Source organism: Mesocricetus auratus, unplaced genomic scaffold, assembly GCF_017639785.1.
Source record: "Mesocricetus auratus isolate SY011 unplaced genomic scaffold, BCM_Maur_2.0 Super-Scaffold_100676, whole genome shotgun sequence".
NCBI classification, from domain to species: Eukaryota; Metazoa; Chordata; class Mammalia; order Rodentia; family Cricetidae; genus Mesocricetus; species Mesocricetus auratus.
In genome coordinates this window covers 33493758-33501511 of record NW_024429266.1, presented here as the reverse complement: position 1 = coordinate 33501511, position 7754 = coordinate 33493758, and positions in this window count along the sequence as shown.

The following is a 7754-nucleotide window of genomic DNA, read 5'->3' as shown; positions in this document are numbered from 1 at the left end:
TGCCTCATAGAGAGGACTGTCAAACTTTGTAATCAAATTACTAACATATTTCCCTGCCTCTACTGTGTCTTTTCACAGATGTGCAAAATACAACAACTCAATCAGCCAATACACTGTATTGCAATGATTCTCAAAACATTGCCTTGTGTTTTAGCATCTCTAAAATCAAGACACTGTTATAGGAGGGTTTCAGCACCTCATGTAAGCACAGGAGGGCACAAAACCAATAACATGACTGTTCCATGGTATGGTTAAGGGTTTTATTATTATATAGTTAAGCTATGAGAGAGAACAACCAGGGGCATTTGGAGGAGTCAGAACAGAGAAAGAAGTAGACTAAATATGGCCAACAGGTTGAATAAGACTAGGACTGTCTGTGAGTAAGTGGAGACTAGCAGGAGAGTAAGAATAGAGAAAGCATAATGAGACTATCAGGAGGAGGGAATAATGAGGCTAGCTGGCTTATAAGACCTTCAGAATATGTCATTTAAAATGGTTTAGGACTTTTCATGACAGACACAACCACCCCTGACACACTAACTATGTCAGAAAGTAGGATGGGCATTGAAGAAACTCTTTATGGAGTTTGCCTTTGGCATGGCAAAACTAGCAATTTGGGAAAGAAACTGCTCTTGCCTTGACTGTTTGGCTGTTGCTGTATAAACTGGACATGCAGAACCCACAGGAAAGTGACTGCTGAACTTGCAAAACAAGATGGACAGTCCTGAAGGGTTCTGCTTCTTGGAAGAATCTGTCAGACATTCTGCAGGACACAGAAAAATAACTGACAAACTGCCAATGCAGGTGGACAGTTTAAATTTACTGCTTTGCTGAGAAGTCTTCCAGACACACTGTGGTCTATAGGATGAAGATGGATGCCTCATCATTACAGAGGAACTTCAGGTAACTGTCCAGGCAGCTAGATGTCTCTGTCTGTTCCAGAGTTTATATACTTTCCTTCTGTGGACTTTGATGGAGTTGAAGACAGATATTTATGGCTATAGTTTTACTTAATTAGGAGTAAGGATAAGTTACATATAAGACTTTAGACTCACAAAGATATGATAGACGATAGAATATATTCTATAAATTTTGCCAAATGTTAATGAACTAAATATTGTAACTACAGTTCTTACTTGATAACTGTTTTGTTATACATTTTACTATGTTAAAGTAAAAACCCTTCTTTTCATTTAGACAGAAAAGAGAAGATGATGGGGTAAGTTCTTTTGTGTATATGTTTGTCTTATTGGTTGATGAATAAAGCACTGTTGGCCAATAGGGAAGCAAGATAGGTGGGACTAGGAGTCGAGGAGGATTCTAGGAAATGAAATAAAGAGAAGTAGCCACATGATTCAGGCAGGAAGTGATGCAACAGGGCCGAATCAGTATACAAGCAGGGACAAGCAGGAAATTGCTCTCTTCTCTTCTCTTTCTTCCCTTCCCTGCACATCCCTTCTCTGCGTAGACACTAAGCAGATGTGATGTAGACCCCAAACAAAATAAGGCCATGTGGAAATACATGGATTATTAGAAAATGGGTGAATAATTAAGACTGAGCAAGATAATAAGAATTCCAAGTTGCCAGCCAACAGCTTATAACTCATATAGGGTCTGTGTGTTTCTTTGAGGAAGAGAAGGGCAGTGGGACCTAGCTGAGCCAGAGAAAACTCACATTACATAGTCATATGTCCCTTCTGCAGGAGGTAAGGGAAATGACTCCTTTTAGCAGATGGAAACTGGTTTCACTGAGGACTGCTGATAACCACCTGAAATACTCCTATGGATCAGGTTGAGCTCATTTCTGGATATTTGGAGTGACTTTTTTGAATTTGGGAAATTGGAGTTTCCTTTGGACCTGACTGATAGGTCTCATGTGTCAAAATTTAATTTGTAGTGGCATTTCTTTCTTTGTGATAGGGAAAGATAATGATGTGTCCTCACCCTTCACTTTGAATTTCATAAAATCTTGTGCTAATATATCGTTGGTCTTCTCTGGGGAGCAACAATTGACAAAACATAATAATGGGTTATGAAATGCCTTGTGGACAGGTTGGAGTTTAGCTAGTGTATACTCAACACTGCCTTTTCAGGCCCCTTCTTTCCACCAACACCTTTGCTGTGTTAGAGGTGTCTCTCGTGTGTATGAGTCTTGTTATAAATCACTTGCCCATCAGTGCTTAAATGATACCAAAATCTTATGAAGGAGCAATTGTTACCTGCCTTTGTTTCCTAAAATTGTTCCTTTGCAAAATCCTTTAGTGCTCCCTCTACCTCCAATGACTAGATCTAGAAATTCAATGAAAAAGGGAAATACTCCATGCCATAGTCACCAATGGGTTTGAGGATAAAGGCCAAGACCACGTAGAGATGTACTCTGGGAAAAGAGATGTTGGAAAACAGCATGATGTAATTATTATTATCATGTTGACCATGCCCCTTGAAATCTAAACCATTCTAGAGAACTGATTTTCAATGACTACACAGCTCTGTAATGGGAGCTTAATTGGAGGCAAAGCCTTGTTCAGCAAGCTTCTCGGCATGATTCTCCCTGTTCATGACAGACTGTATTTTACTTTGCATAATGAGGCAATCTTTCTATTTACTGATTATTGCTTTATGTAACTTGAACACTGAAAGGAAATAACTCCCAAGACCTCAAACCAACTAATGAACATACTCCCAAACTCCTAATATGCAGAGCACTTAAAATTCTTTTCCTGCTTCCAGATGGAAATCTCTGTACAATGAATGTCAGAGGTCGTGTTTTACCAGGAGGCAAAGTTTACAATCAGGACATTTTATTTAGAAAGAAAGAGAAAACAAGGAATATCTTCATGGCAGGCATCTTGAGGGTATGAAGCAGAGTGTGAACTTCTTAGACTTGATCTAATAATAGCACAAGCAACATTTGCATCCAGCTTTACAACTTCCTCTATTTCCTACTGTTTACTTCTTATCAGCACTATGATATAAGTAAGTCGAACAGGTACCATCTTACCTTGTGTGTTAGAAACACAATAATTGGAGAAGGCACTTGTTCAAAATCAAGGGTAATTATTGACAGAGTCAAGAATTGACTCAGGTAAGGCAGCCATGACAGGCCTGGTGCTGTAGGTCTGCAGTTTCAGCTACTCTATTAGGAGGCTGAACTACAAAGTCAGCAGGTTCAAGACCAGCCTGGGAAATTAGTGAGACCCGTCTTCAAATTAAACAGTAAGAGAGGGAAGAACACACAGCTCAGAGGTAGAGCTGTAGGTCTAAGATGTGAAAGCCCTAGGTTCAACACCTAGAACCAAAACAAGTCAAACATCTTGCTCCACTTTCTTTAGATTATTTGAAGTATTCCATTTGCATTGCTAGCATGGGCATGGTGGACTTGGCCATTCTGATGAGGAATTTAGCCATCCAAAATTACAGCTTTTTCCCTACATAATATCTCCTTGTTTGCTTTTGTACAGTTGTTATCTTGGTAGACACTTTTTTTATTTGTGTCTGTTTACTGTCAGTCTCTAGTATAGAATATGAGGTACCCTAGCATTCATCTTGTCATATAGTTCGCATCTAGCACATATTCATCAAATGGATGAATAAAAGGTTCTCTAAATGACTGATTTTTCCAATCAAAAACAAAGTTAACAGCATGCATGTTTATAAGTAAGCCCATTAACTATGGCTTTTAGCTCCCAAATAAACCTGTGTTCAAGGTATTCATGGCTTATGGAGTGTCAACCAAGAGTCTTGAATTGTTCTTCCAGGAATAGCCTATCATCTGCCCTTAATTATATATTTACTGTATTGTAAACCATGGTTATCTCATTACAACTAGAGGCAAATTAAAAGGAATACCAAATAGCACACTGGGGACCATTATAGTGATATGGTCTAGACTGCAGAATAGCAGTGACCATATTTATATTCTGTTTTCTTGGCTCAAATACTTTTGTAATTCTTGATATTAACCCAATGAATCTTCTAATTTTTCCAAATGTATGTGAGTATCCTTGGGAATTAGGTAAAACAAAAAGAAATATTGCATTCAATATAGCATGGACCTTGTATATGCAACAAATCTGGATTTCTCATCTGTCCATAAACCATCTGCTGTAACACACGGCAAAGCTCTAGAAAAAACTCTAGCTTTTTTCCTCAGCAGCATCAAGTCCCTGTTGGATGTGTTGGTCGATGAGCTTGTTGAATTGATGCACAGCATATGTTTTAGTTAGTACCGACACTGACATAAGTCAATATTACTTATCACTGATCTTGATCAATCGCCAGGGTAAGAACTGCATGCATCTGCTTCCAACAGGTTGTGTAGACACTGAAAGTAAATAATAATTTATAAATGCAGGTCACCTGCTAGACAAGCCTGAGTTCAGGATATCTGAACCAATAATCACTCCCTGACTCATCTTTCCAAACTACTTCCTTTTCCAAGTGCATTACTTCCTTTTTAAAAAAACAAATTTTGTCTTAACTTAAGAAAGCAGTCTTAATGCCCGTTTCACTGCATGTACCAACATGTTTCTGCTTAAAAAAACAAGACCAAAACCAAAATGGTCTTTGGCCCTCCAGTTATGTGAATATATACTCACATATAATATGTTAATAATTAGCTGAGCCAATAGTTGAATCCAGACATTTTGGTCAATAAAAATGAAAGACAATTAAAATTTTTGTTGAAATGAACACTTAATGAGACCATCAGCTGTCTTTAGCATCACTGTGTTTAAGAGAACCAAGATCATCTAATCTAGTCATCCCATATGTTCAGAAACAAGAAGAAAGTGGCAAGGCTCACTCAAGGTCATGTGGCTCCAGAGGTAAATAGTAGCATTTTAATGTTGGAATCAATGCTGTCTTCTGATGCTGGAAAAGAGGGATGATTGCTATTGTGGTTGGCTTTAATGTCAACTTGCTACAAAGTAGAACCACTGGAGAAGGAACTCTCACCTGAAGAACTGTTCTGATTCTTTGAGTGATGAAGGAAGGCCCATCCCAACCGTGGGTGGCACCCTCAGGTGGCAGCCCAGATAGACAAAAGGGGGGGTCCGGAAGGAAGACTATTTGCTCTTCTGCTGGCTTGACCGCATTCTTGTCGAATGAATGGATCTACCCTAGGGTTGCTGCCACTTCTGAATCAGATCTTCCAGTATCAGAATGGGACTACTGATGTACCCCATCTAATGGACTGAGTAACTACAGGTCACCACTTCCCCACCCCCAGTGAGAGTCAACTATTCTGGGACTACTCCAACTACATATTTGCCATACTAGCCCAGAATTTGAATACCCATAATTAAAGAAAAAGCCAGACACTGTGAAATGTGTCTATAATCCTAGAACTCTTATACCCAGTCTAAAGCATTGAGTTTGCAACATCTTGGATGTGATATGGTTATCATTATTATTTTAAAGTATACATAATCAATGTGTGTGTATTAATCCCCTTGCTTTTGTTCCTCTAGAGAATCTTACTAAAACAGCTGAGTTTGTGCATGCTTAGTGGAAATAAGGATAATATATCTAATATATCTAAAGTTGCCTTCTGAGTGGTATATTCTCATGTTTGGGAAGCTGTGAGTTTGACTGCTAATATACAACTTTCTGGAAATAAGATAACCCTTGGGATCACCACAGTGTTCTTGTTCTTGTCATCATAGAATTGCTAGTCTTAGTGTGTTGCTTTCTGATGGAAAAGAAGGAAATGGGAAAATTAGGAGAGTAAGATCTTATGCACCTAGAATGTCAATCATAAGGGACAGAAGATGCCTGCTCTTCATTCCAGCTTCACAAGTCTAGAAGATGAATCTCTCTGCTTTATCTCCTCCAGTGCTAGATCTCAGAATGGAATAGTTTAGAAGGAAACACTGTTTTTTGTGTCATAAGAAAGCCTTCTTTCGTTTTAGGTTAATTTCAGATGCTTTACTTGCTAGTCGGTATTTTTTTATTTCTAAAAGCAGCAGAAAAGCAGGGATGCATTTCCAACATAACTTGATTAAGTTCTGGAGTACTCTTGAGAATTTAATGAAAAACTGTTTGCTCTATTATTAAAATGTTGCAATAAGGAAAAGGTAGTATTATTTATTGTATTCATATCGTAGGTCATCAGAAAAATTAAATTCCTGTCTCTTAGTTAAAGATGACTCTAATTTTTAGCTTTGGGGTCAGGGCACAGGTAGAGTATGTGTGGAGTGGCTACACAAGAAAATTGGAGAGATATTCTTAAATACTTGGGTTCATAAATGCCTAACTCTAGTTTTCTCATTTTTCCTCACATGGTTTGCCTCCCATACATCATGTTTATGGACTGTTAGCTGTCTGGTTCACATCCTAAGCCACTCTATAGCGCCATGTGTCACTGGGCTAGGGTTTATTATCACTGACCCGCTGAAGTTTTTTTATATATGTCTAGTGAGTTGGAGCCAAATGATCCTTGAAGTGATAGAACTTCATGCAATCAACCAATATGCAAGTCTTACTTTAAACCAAAACCCCAGTCTACCACCTTCGATGCAGTGCCACTTCAAACTGTAATTACTTGGAGGACCCAAAGTATGGTCATGTCAAAAGGTTAGTCTGTATGTATGACAGAGTAAAGTCTTCTGCTTCAAGAATTTGCTAGGGTTTCAATTCTAGAGATGAACATTAAGTTGCTTCTGAGTATCCTTTAAAGGTTGAGACTGTTTAGCTTTTGGAGCATGGGTTGTCCTAGTAGACATCCCATATATGTTTTGGAGGGCAAGTATAGTGAAGTGTGTAAGTTCTTGAACACTGAAACATGATTGCCGGGATATGAAGTATGAAAACACCACTCATCAGATTTCTGACCTTTGCATGGGTTGTATGCATTGTAAACTTCTGACCTATTTATTGTCCATGTAAATGAACTAAAATACCACTAACATTAGATTCTAAACCTTAGAGGGATATTGGAATAATTAAATGTATTAACTTTTATATAGTATTAGAGTAACACCTGGCACATATAAGTTTTCTAAAATGATACATTTACAATTAATGATAAAGAAAAGTATCTGATAGCAATCTTGAGAAGGGATCAAAACAAAAGAATTCACATTCTTTGTCAGTATGAACACTGTTGTGTTAAGTACAATGGAAAAAACAACCATTCCTTGTGGCGTTACCTTATTTCTCCTAAGATCCAGCTTGTTATCTGTAGGATAAAGCAGTAACATCTATTTCATAGAGTTGTTATGAGTTTTAAATAACATCATTGTTTGGCTTCAATCTGTCTACCCAAAGTTCATGTGTTAGAAACTCAACCACCAGATTTATATATTGATGATATTTGGAGTTGAGGCTTTGGGAGGAATTAGTATTAAAAACTCATAAGGATGAAATCATGATGTTATTCATGGGTTTATGAGAAGAGAAAAAAGAGCAAAAGCTAGCATGCATCTTGTATCTCACCATTTGATATCCTTTCCAATGCTAGGATTGGAATAGCAGAAAGGCCCTGGCCAGATCCTGGCCCAGGTTGTTTCAGAAATCAGAACTCTAACTTGAAAGTCAACATATTGGCAACAACAAATTACTTAGAAATTATTCAGTTTCAGATATTTTGTTACAGTGGTGTGAAAACACTAAGACAGTCATGCACAGGAAATATTGTACCCAATACAGAGTATTGGTAAATGTCTTAGCTACCTTTATATTGCCATGAAAAGACACCATGACAAAGATATCTTACAAAAGAAAGCACTTCATTTAGGGATCATAGCTGCAGA